This window comes from Motacilla alba, chromosome 1A, assembly GCF_015832195.1.
Source record: "Motacilla alba alba isolate MOTALB_02 chromosome 1A, Motacilla_alba_V1.0_pri, whole genome shotgun sequence".
NCBI classification, from domain to species: Eukaryota; Metazoa; Chordata; class Aves; order Passeriformes; family Motacillidae; genus Motacilla; species Motacilla alba.
The window spans coordinates 43,112,566-43,125,275 of record NC_052031.1 but is presented as its reverse complement, the minus strand read 5'-3'; positions in this window follow the sequence as shown (position 1 = coordinate 43,125,275).

Genomic DNA, 12,710 nt, shown 5'->3' with positions numbered 1-12,710 from the left:
TTTTATGGATGTTGGAAAAGAAGTCTAACTTTTTTGCTCCTAGATAGTGAAAAAATACATCACTAAGTTCTTGGTTTAGCTATGTAAATGACTCTACTGATTAATTAAAATTGATATTTCAAAGCCATAGTTTATTATAGCCTGATGGCATGTTAGCCCTTATCATTCAAGACAGTACTTAACTCTGAATAATACATCATGCTAACTCTCTGAAATTGTTATTATGAGATTTTAATGCACCATAAAACATGTCTTATGATCTTCAGCATGTTCAAGTGTCAGTCTAACACATTACTCTCACATACATCTTGGAAAACAGTAGTTTGGCAAAAACTGTCTTCATATATAGCACTTCTTGTACTATATTTCATACATGGATTTATGTGTAAGTATGGGATTTGTAACATTGAATAAACAAATTATCGTTTCTGCACACAAAACACAGCAGAATGAGATCTGAGCCATAACTGGGAATTCTACATTCTGTCAAAATATCCTCATTAAATAAACAGTGTTATTGACATAGCAGACATGATACTGAGGGAATGTGTGTTAATATATTCCTGGGTTTACACTTGGACTATTCATGTTGTTCCTTTCTAATTGGAAATTATTGGTCTTAGTTTAGATGATGAAATTTTATTTTACATTTCTGAGGAAAATGCATTAGCTGATCTTGAACTGGAGTATGATGGGCAAGAACAAGGACAGAGAAATAGATTCTTCTTGGCTCTGACTCTTGCAGCATGGAATTTATGCACAGTATGGCAAAAATTATTTGTGAACTGCTGTCTCCAGAGAGGTGGGCCAAGTTTGTGCCTATTCACACTTGTGTCCACTCAGTCTCAGAGCTACTGTGGGCCTTATGAGGACGACTGCTGAAGGAGGATATACAATCTGCTTCTCTCAAAACCAGAGCTAAACAATGGCAGTGTGCTGAGCCAAAGATTTTTGCTGACAATCAGAGTCTGCTGGGGCAAAATGGCAGCTCCATCATACACTTTTTTTTTTTTTTTTTGTGATGGTTAAGGTGGAAAAAAGCTGTCAGAGAGATGTTCAGTTATCCAAATATTCCTGTGGCTGGTCAACACAAGTGGAGGAGTGTTCTGCAAGGGTTACAGTCTGATTCCTGCAAAGCTGCAGGTTTAGCCTTGTACCATTGGACCATAGCTGGAAAAATCACTCCAGAGCTGTGCTCTAAACCTTGCAAAGGGAAGTTCGAAATTTAAGGGGTTTGTCTCATTTGTATCTGTATTAATCAAAATCTTTTAATTCTGGACTTAATTTGATAGGGCCCATATGAAAAATGGTTGAGGAGCCATCCCTAGTGTGGATAGTTCACAAATCAGATTGGATGTATTTCAAACTAAACTAAAAATTCAACACATGTGTCGTTACCTATGTTCTACACGTTCTTCCTTAAGTAAGAAAATTAGTGACTGCACGAGATATTTAAATGGAGCAAACTGCAAGAGACAAAAATGTTCTTATTTTTTAATACTGATTATTTAGACAATGAGGTCTGGTCCAGAAAACCCCGTAAAGAAAAATAATTTTCACCCAAATCCCAATGCTGTTCAACTGCCAGATCCCATTATTTCTCTAGCTGTAGGATAGTTGTAGCTTTGTAACACAGTAAATTCTTGTGAAATGAAAATGTAGCAAAAGCCACTCTTGAATGTGCATTACATTTTCTGATTTTCATCCTAAAGGGGTTGACTACTGCCGTGCTTGACATTGTAAGCATATATCATGTTTTCTGTCTCACCAGATTTAGAATTTGTGTTAAAAACACAGGGTCTGAAGGCTCTATTGAAATGGGTACTTACACCATTTAAGGATACATGCTTTGAACCACCTATCTTAACATGTTTAAGACTATCTAATTTATATTAGACTTTTATATTTAAGTGGCCTGATTTTCTAAAATTTATCTTTGGAGCCTATAGGAATTGCCTTTGAGTGTCCTGATTACACGTCCGCAATGATCAGAGACACTATTTTCTGATTTTAAAGAGGTAACAAAGAGAAAGAAGGAGAGAAATAATGACCAGATATAATGCTGAAGGCACAATAATTGAAAGGAAGAGCAGTACTTCCTAGTATGTTGCAAACTGAATGGAGGTTGTGCAGCTTAAAGGAGAGGTTACAGGGTCTATTGCACAAGAAAATTTCAATTCAGGGCCAGCAGTAGCCACCTGCGGTAAGGAAGATGCTGGTGAAGAAGAGGAAACGAGTAGTATGATGCATGGATAATAGGCCTTGTAAAGAGAGGATTCAATAAAGCAGCAGGTGGAGAGGCATCATGGCACTTCAGCAGTCTTTGTTAGGTGTGGTGCTGCTGTACGCTGTGGTTCTCCTCATTTCTATTGAAAAAATCAACGAGAGACTAAGTCTTGCTTAGGAAAATTAGATTGCATTTTCACCTGGTAATAGGAAATGGGCTTTTTGTTCAGTAGAAAATAACAAAAAAATCTATTTGTTATTAAGGGGGTTTATGTATATCTTCTTTCATCAAAAAAAATCTCCAATGTGCCTTTTTCACAAAGAAACAGTTGTCTGGTTACATCTAAGGGAAATTTTGGGATTGCTACTCATAAGAATTGTTAAGGGCAGACAACGACTTCTCCATTCCAAAGCAAAGATTTGCAATGTGTTCATAAAAACCAATCTACAGGAGTTACATATAAGTAGACATAAGAATATTTACAGGTAAATAATTTATACTGAATGTTATTGACACTGACCAACCACAGACAAATGGCAGTATGAAAAAATATGTGATGATCCAGTCATCACCAAAGAGCCTAGTGCCAATTAGTTAATTCAAGTGGATGGTTCTTGAAATGAAGTATATAAAGCATTTTAAAATTCATTACTTCAAATCTTTATTAAAGGTGAATAAAGCTCCACTGGAATGGCTGGAGCTGCTCACACACATATGCAAGAAGAGGGATTTTTGAGCTTGAATGCTTGGCATAACTACTGAAATTTCAGGGATGCATTTGTACCGAGGTCCAAGTCAGGAGCGCACACTGAAATCATCTGTGACATTCTGAAAGCCCTGGTTAACCCCAAGTGGAATATTTTAAGTCATTGAACTTTATGTTTCTTTTCTTATAGAATTGATCACATCATCTGCTTATAAATGTATTTCAGTGGCATGGTGTCCAATACCAAACCAGCTAACCAGCCCCTTTTCAAATGAGAGAGCTTTGTATCTGATGGTGAGAGCAGATAAATTATTCCCTGAGATGACATCGAAGAAGAAATGAATCACAGAATATTTCCATCAAGAAGTTGTTGACAGTTTGAGGAAGGCAAATAATTCAATGATTAAGTGAGAAGTCTGCTATTTTTCCTTGTTGTGTGTTATTTGTGAACTGCAGTTTTTATTTTTATACTTTCTGAGTAATAGTAGATGACAAAGGATAATGAACATACAGAGAGAAAAATGTCACTATGAAATAGTGAAAGATAAAAGTTCCTAATGAAGGAACTGAGAACACTTAAGGGGCTGAAAAATAATAACAAAAAAAAGTGCGTCATTGCGTGAACAAATGCCTCTATATCTTGTGTTTCAAGCTGACCCCAGGGTAATCAATCATGGTAAGACTGTCACCCATGCCAGGTTAAATGTGAGATGAGGCAGCTCCTCAACAGAAAATACACAGAGTCCAAGAAAATATCCTCCATATGCACCTCAAAGTGGAGAAAAGTATTTCTGGATTTAATCCGAATTAGATCATGTGAAGTTTCATGTGTTTCTTTTATAATTTTTTTAATTTTATTTTTTTTAAATTTCCTTTGTGTACATGCACACCATTTTGGCTATGACAGTCCAAAAAAGTTTGCTTTTTCATGGCACAGATCATCATAGCTCTGTTGAAATCAGTGAAATTATGGCAAGATAGCCCCAGTCATATATTTAATCCATAATACAAAGTCACAGTGTTTTCAACAGGCTGGGAGTGATTTTTGCCATGACCCTCTTGCACACAGCTGCACTAACATAAGCCAGCTCACATGTAGTGCTGTCCTCTTTTCTTTCTGCAAGCAAGCAAGCAAGGATAGCAAATATTATGACCTTCACTTCATCCAGACAGCTGACTACAGAAGCAGGTTTTCACTTGAACCATAGCTGTTTACAAGATGTTTTGTTCAGCTCTGACTAATAACTGGTCAGGGAAATTATGCAGGGAAGTTTCCATATGGAACTGACACATCACATAGATGACTAAGTTAATAAAATAGTACTCTTCCTTTTCATCCAACAATGTGGTGCTATAGACAAAGTCATTTGGATGACCCAAAAGGGGAGATATTAGAAAGAGCAGGTCATCTTAATTTAACAGCAGGGCTGTTAGTTGTGGCATTCTGGCTAAAGTCATGTCTAGTGTGCTAAGGTCTCCTAAGATTTAAAACACATTATCAGTGTCTGGTATCTCATCTTCTTTTTCTCTCCTCTCTAGGTCAAACAGTTCTTGTTATAAGCTGTTTATGGTAGGTCTATCTCCCAATGCTTAAACCAGAAATTCTTAGTCATGAGAATGAATCTATTCAATTGACAATATTCATATATTGTCATGTGCACATATATTCATGTATAGAGGCATGCCTGTTTGCAGATATAACTCCTCATTTTCTTCACACACAAATGAAGATCAAATCTTGGCTCTCCCGAGTAATACCCATGGGTAGAAAATCAAGATATATTCATTTTTTTGCAATTTCAAAATATTATATGTCATATTTCCCATTTGTGCTAAGATCAGTATTAAAAATACCAGCCTTGAAATGAAATTATATATTTATTATTTTGTAAAATGATTAATAATGACTGCTCATGAGCTCTTTCATTTTACTTCTGTTTTTAAAGCTGTTTTTAAATCTATGGTTATGTTAGATATGCATTGAAGCTTTCCCTATAAGTTAAGCGTGACAGGCATAGAAATAATTTTCTGGCTTAATGTAGCATAAAAATTGTTAAGATGTTTCTGACTCTTCTAATTTAAAATCTTCTCCTGCTACTCATCCCCTTGCAAATAGTTTCATTACCTTAATTTCTTTTGGAAATTGGAGACAACTTGTGAGTAAGACACTGCAAGGCTTGATTCAGTGCTTATTTGGAAACTAAATTATGAAGGTCTTTATAACATTACAGAGTTTAGACACAGAAAGGACAACTTTAACTCTTAAAATTAGTGTTCTATTATGAATAATTCAAAATAACTTATTTTTATAGACCAACATTTTCTAAAAAGCAATCTCAATTAATTTGTCACAAAAATGAGTTTCAAAATCCTTGGTTTACAGAAATTTAAGATATGGCATTACCAATGGTTTACCCACTTTCTAGTCTGCTGTTCTAAATGGTAAATTGACCTTGTTTTTCAGTGCCCTGTTTTATCAATTAGTAACACTGCTACTAAAGCTTCCAGAGCATTTTGGGAACTCTGTCTCTGGAGTTTGAGTTGGGGTGGTATTGAGGATTCCAAATCTTAAATCATGACAGGATATATTTTTGATGTATGCTATATTTTAGACTTCCATTCATCTGTTTGTCTGGTTTTCTGCAGGCCATAACAGGATTTTCACTATGCACAAAATTAAAAAGTTGCTGGTGTGTTTTCCTTCATGGTATTTATGAAACTCATGCTATGAAGCTCAGCAAAACAAACTGAGAGAAGAATTCTCAGTGTGTTTCTTTCCTGCAGTTTTTCCAACAAAATTCAATGCTCATAAACGCTTAGTTAAAGCTTATTTCTTGCCACCTAAAGGAATGATCTCCAAGACCAGAAACTCACTTATTTCAGCCCAAATGAGGTGCCAATGTCTTTCTGCAAAAAGAAAGTTCAAAACCCAGCACATACATGGGAAAAGGTTGATTTCTATACAGGCTGGTTTTCACGTAAGACTTTTCCTCTTTTCCTAAACTGCCAAAACTTCTGCAGGAGCCTAAGCGATGATAACCAGAACAGGGAGAAAGTGCATATATTGCCTAATATTTTTTTTAATGTGTCACTTAAGAGGAAACAAAGAAAGAGGAAGCAATCTTTGGTAATTTCTTTTTCAGACATTTATTTGCAACATGGAGGCCAACATTGCATTCCCTTAGGTATAAAAAGTGCTAGAGTAAAGTCTGAGAGCTTCTCTCTCTGACAGTCAAACACAGCTGCATGAACTGGAAAAGCATTGTGTAGGCTATAAAATGGGATGTACAAATAATCACACTTTCCAAAATTCTCTCTTCTCTGCATTAAAGGTCAAGCAGAACAGCTCTTTCAACTCCTAGTGTTCACAGCTAAGGACATGCATGGCAATCTTCCTCAACACTGAGCAGTATTGCTAAAACCGTATTATTCATACTTAAGCCTGGGGCCTTATAGAGCAGCTGCTCTGTAAATTCACCAGAGGAAGATGATTAAGTCCTTGTATGGCCACTGTATGATGTGCAGACCTCTCGGTGCTCTCTTGCTGTGCCATTCTGAATCTGAGGTGATAGTGATTAAAAGTCGGTGTGAGATGACTGTTTGCAGCTCAGCACTGATGTGACACAGTAGTTAGTCCTACTGTCATGCAAAAGGTGCCAAAAGAACTGGGGACTACTCCTACTGTCAACAAAATGGTGCCAAAAGATCGGGGGGCCCTTTGGCATATCATGAGCTCTTTAATCTGGTGTAAAATTGTGTTTGCTTGTATCTACCTTTGCACCCTTTCTCTTCTACTATTTCTCTCTTTTTGTGGTTTTTCTGCCTCTTGATCCTCTTTCATTTCTTGTTTTGTTGTCTCAATCTTGTGCAAGTAATCCTTCTTCCCTTTGTCTGTTTTAGCTCTCTGCCCTATTACACGGAGGGATGCCTTGCAGTTGGTATTATTATGAGATTAGTAATGCTCCCAAGACAGTGTGGAGCATGCCACACTTAGCTAACCCAGTCCTTTCCCTGCTCTCTGTAGATGACTTCAGAACAAACAGAGCAGAGAGAGGCCCCAGTGAGGGCAGTGCAATGATTCCATATGGGCTGTAAAGTTCATTTTTTTCAAAGAGGGTTATTATTTTTCCACTTTATTGTTTTCTGCCTTTCCCATCCTACCCTGCCACAAGGCACACAGATGCAGATCTGCCCTGCTTTCTGGAGAGGGCATGTTTTTACAGTCTAGGTGGACTTTAAAATGACCCCTATGTGCCATTCCATCATGCCTGTAACCCTGTGTGAATGATATATAAGTTACATACCCAGAGGTGGCATATTATTTTCATGGTGTGATTTCCTTGGTGTCCTGTAACAGCTGTGTCAGGCAGCAAATGTCTTTGCAAGGATGCCCCTCAGAAATCAGATCTTTAGGTCTCCATTGTAAGCAAAATCCCTGGGGGGGAAATACAGGCAAACAAATCTGCTCATGAGCTTGGCCAAAGACATGAAAGCTGAAAGGGCTGACTTGGCACATCTTTCTCAGTGAGATCAGGTTAAGCAGAATCTGCACTTTAGCCTAACAATGAAAAACTGTACATAGAAGGAAGAAGGGACACAGGGGAGCTGAAAGCAAAGTAGTGGCAGAACAGATTGCAATTCTGGAAGAGAATAACAGCTTTTACTCTGTATCTGGCATGATCTCACTCTTGGGCCCAAGGAGCTCATTAAATCCTTTAGTAAGACAACTATGGTATAGAGGGATGTACTGTTGAATCTCAGGTAAATTCATTGGCCTTTTTTTCTGGTCTGTGCTCCCTGAAATTCTATTTTGCTATGCAACTCCCTGTACAGCAGCTTAATTTTTAGATGTGCCTCAGAAGTAATTGCAAAAAACCAGTTCCTTTACTTTCAGGCTTGAAGAAAGTACAAATTCCTAAAGGCAACAGTGTTTTACTTGAATTGATGCAGAAAACAGGTATAAGTAAAGCTGAATATAGAATCACAAGCTAAACTGACCAGTGGTGTATTTTACTTATCAGTAGCATTCATTAGTTTGATAGATACATCTCTAATAGGGAACTGTTTTGTATGAAACAATCTAGTTTTCCAAATCACACTGTAACTATTTTAATGACAACACATCTACAGAAATGTCTTTGGCCTGCAAGGGGAAAAAAAGCATATGCAAAACATGGAGCTAAACACAGTCTGTATTTCAATAATATTTGTAACTTGATCAGTGCCTCAGTTTCTGGGATCCAAATTGAGGCATTTCAAGAGAGAGCTTTGTGCATCTGAGAATGCAGAGATCTCTCTCTGGAAAGCAATGGCTTAACTGGATAGATATGGGGTTCTTAGATAATGGCTTCTTAGATGTGAGGTTTTTGGGGGTGGTGGTATGGATGTTGTTGCTCTACATAACATAAAACTGTATTTGTTATCTCTAAAATACAGCTACTTGGCATATGCCTTTACCTGTGCCTGCATCACTCACTCTCTTGCCTTTTGAGGTAAGCTTCAAGTATTTACAGTTGATGCTCCCATTTATAAGGCAAACTCTACAAATGTGTTTTTCCTTCATAATATTGCATACAGGCTAAAGGTTCAATTTCCACAACACACCACAAGACTGAACAGGTTTTTTTTTACCATCTTCAGTGCTGTTTTAGTTTCTTTAACAAATAAGCTTGCGTGTAGATCAAGCTTACCCACTGCATATTAGAATTCCAGGGGCCTCTGATTATCCATCCTATTTACTGAACCTTATAATTTCTATGGGTTCTATATTTCTGCATATTGTTTTTGCAATATTTCTCAGAAAACTTTTTTTTCCCTGTTATCCACCCATTGAAGGGAAAGTTTCTGTTCTCCTTAACTCCTAAAGAAGGCAGAACTAATCAGCTATGAATTTTTACTCCACTGATCATGTAATCTATAAATTTTGTTGTAAGGTAATTTCTTGTAAATTTCTGCACTAGAGAACTATGGAAACAATGCAGACCAAAGACAAAGACATATGCTACATAAGCAGACAGATTCTTGCCAGCATAATCTATAAGTGAGAAGTCAACACTTGGGTTTTTGAAGCAAGTCCTGACCTGACAACAGCAATAAGCTTCTCAGAACTGAGTCAGAGAGACGGAAGGGTCAAAAAATTAATTAATATTATGCTGAAACAACATAGTTTTGTTACTGTTGAGCATGCAGTCTTTCTTCCCTGTAAAGTAATATCCTCAGAAAAGTTACAGGAAATGTGTCTCTCTACTGATTCTGAATAAAACATAGGAATATTTTAAAACTCTATGAAACCAGTGCTGGTACTACTTTAAGTATTTTTAGCTTTCTTTTTCTTTTTCTTTTTTTCTTTTTCTTTTTGTTAGATAAAATAGGTATCATCTCTCCACCTCTTGAAAGTTATACATATGTCTAAAAAATTCATGTTTTGCTATGGATTTTCCAGCTGTGGTATTGTTACTAATTATTAAATGTCTCCATGACTAAATAAAATCTGTTGGATGACGTCCTTCTAGTTTTGTGTGGAATGATTTCACAGGGATCCGTGAAGTGTAAAGACAAAAGCCTCATCCAAATACAAGCACAGGAGTGAGCCCAGTTACCTCTGCTCTCTTCCTCCTCCTCCCCCCGCCATCACCTAGAGCAGTTGTAAAGTGCATCCTTTTGATTTGGTTTTATCCATCAGCCTTGTAGTGTCACACTGCTTACTGTCAAGCTTGCAAGTGCAAGTGAACTTGTACTGCTCCTTGTCTGGACGCCTGGTGTCTCTCAGGATGAGAAATGCCATTGGAGTAGCTGTTCTGGAAGTGTGATAGCAGCAGCATATTTGAACACAACTCTCCCATAGGATGAATCACTTTATCAGCCTGTTTAGACATGAGTCATGGAGGCTCATGAAAGGGTTCCAATGGCTTGTTGTTGCTTTAATAAATTGTCTGTTGTAAATTAATTTATGTTCCTGGTTTGTATCTTTTTTTCTCAGGAGAAATCTTATCTAGGAAATACCCTGCACCAACGGAAAATTGCAAAGTATCTCTTGGACATTTTTTGCTCCAGGGTCTTCAGTGATCATCAATTTACAATAGAAGAAATAAATCTGGGGGACTGCATTGACCTTCTAAGAAATTCAAGTTTCTTTTTTTGCTGTGGATTGGTCCATGAAATGTTAAGTCGTCTACAATGGAAAGGATAAAAAACAATGCTGATGGGACTGAGAGGAAACAAGGAAAAAAGCTTAGGGTGAAGGTGGTGATTTCATGGGGCAAGAGTACCATGCTGCCTCTGAGCAATGAACAGTATGGGGAAAATGGAGCAGAAATATCTTTTTCTTCTTTGATTTGGCCCTTGGGAATTTCTTGAGGCAGTGCTCTGTGTGTGACCCACAGCTCTACCCCAATGGACTCAGGGAGCTGGAGCTGGAGGGATGGGCGGCTTCAGGACCAGCCCTTCCGCAGGTCCGCTCAGCAGGGAGGCCTTGGCAATGGCAGCTGGTGCCACCCCGGAAGGCCAAAGGGAGCTTGGCAGCTGTCCTGCAGTCTCTCCTCTCCCATGGTAAATGGATCTTCCTGTTGGGATACATTCACTCAGGACCAAGGGGCAGGATTTTTATGCATTTGTTGACTTTTATACTGCTTGTGTGAACACATGCCATCCCACGGCACGCTGTGACTAATGCCCAGGGTATGTGGTGTTCGTAAGCGGGTGTTTGCACAGGGCTACTGCCGTTGAAGTGGCAGCTGCCAGCTCTGTTGCCTGGCAGACTACACAGAAAGGAGCCCCTTGTTTGGGGACCTCAGCTAGTGCTTCCACAGCTCACTCCCCCCACCATCCTGAGCTGGTTTGTGATGATAAACCAAACAAGCACCAAACACTGCGGTGTGTGCGGGCAGGTGTGCACCTGCCCAAGTGCAGCTTGTGTTTATGCAGAAATATGGGCTCACAGGAGGTTTGGGGTGCTTTCAGCCCTTTCGGCCAGCTGTTGTGGGAAACACTCTGTGAACACCTGTAGGAACAGAAAGATCTCACACATGCTGCTGGCTGATAGACATCCTCCAGCACTCAACAGAGTAAAGATTTCTTCTTTCTGTGAGTCTCGCAGTTTTAGTTGGGATCCTCTAATACAGCTTGTCATCTCTTTAATCAGATAGTTTTAAACTGAAGAAATACCCGAAGCTCAAAAAAGAGTTTAACTTAAATGTTTTTAATTACTTGTTGGCAAACACTTTTATTTCCAGGGCCCTGTTAATTAATGAACAATAAATTGAACTGCTGCTTCCCCCTTGTTATTTTAAGAAATACTTAAAAAAAATGCTACCCATTTGTAGCCATATGCCATAAATATTTTTTAAAGGTTTGAACCCAAGAAGTACGTTCTTTAGGTTTCCTTTACAAACTGTAGCAAATGCTTTAAATGTGCTTGCATTCTTACTTGCCATCATACAAGTTGCTCTCTATCGGCTACATAAAGATGCTGTTTCAGCCCACTTGAATACTACTGCAGTTTGGAGGCTGAAACTTTCTGTCAAATTCAGGAGCTTTTTCTTTATTATTTTTTTTTTCTTCTATTTTTTTTCCCCTACTGGATTCACAGTTGAAGTGCTAGAGTCATCTGCAACTCTGGCAATAGCTGTGTTTCCCTGCTGGCCAGGGTCAAAGTCTGGCTTCATCCAAGTCACATAAGCTCCACATTTTGTGGTCTGCTACAAAAACTTGACTAAAACACTTTTTTCCTAATCTGCCCCTTACCTCTCCCACCATGTAAGGTGATAAGAGACTACCAGCTTAATATCTAGAGGAGAGAGATTTATTTTGTGCATAGGTCAGGTAAAACATTATTTGCTTAGATGACAGCTACCCCAAGTAGACACACTGCAGTTGGCTGTGCTTTGCCTGGAATAAAACCAGTTGGATCTATAGCTGTGACAGTAAATGAGGATTAAAAGGACATCCTGTGGTTTCAGCATCTGCTCTGAAAAGAGATACAGGAATATATATTCTAAATGTATAATCAAGGAATGGGAAAGATTAACAAGCAATATCTGTCCTCTGTAATCAGCTTTGAAAACAACAGCAACAATTTTTCCTTGCTTGATTATTTGATAGGATCTAGTAAATATTTGAACCAAATAGTAATATGCATCTATAAACAACTGAAAATTCATTACTCCAGATAATCTTAACCTCAAGAAGCAGGAGTGACTAAACACTTCCTCTTGTATCTACCCAACTTTGATTCACCCACTTTCCACCTGTGTACTACCTTTCTGCTCTCTGTGTCCTGACATAAATTATATCTTGCTGATGAGGCAAACTTAGGATTTTGTGAAGCTTTGTCTGGCTGACCTGAGTGGGGCTATGCTGGTGTTATCAGCTTTGTCAGATGGTGGGCCACTTAGCACTGATGTCCTGATCCAGACACCTGTCTCCTGAGCACCAGTTCTTCCTTAAAAATCCAATTATACTGGGTAAACAAATTCTCATCTAATTTACTGTCTCCATAACCATTACCAAATTTTTGAGCCTCAGAGCTCTGATACTGCAATTGCTACGTGATTGTGTTTGCAGAAAGAGGCAAAGTGTCCATGGTCACTTAGCAAGAGGAACACTTTCCATTTTCAGAACCATACTTAGGCCAGTATAACTACATCAAAGTTACATGTTAGTTCATCAAAGGTGAGTCTGCAATGAAAACATCCATTTTCCCTGGATTTACTGGCCTCATCCATTCTGGATTTTTAGTGTCTTTCAGATGTTTTGCAATAGTCCTTAGAAATCCCATTC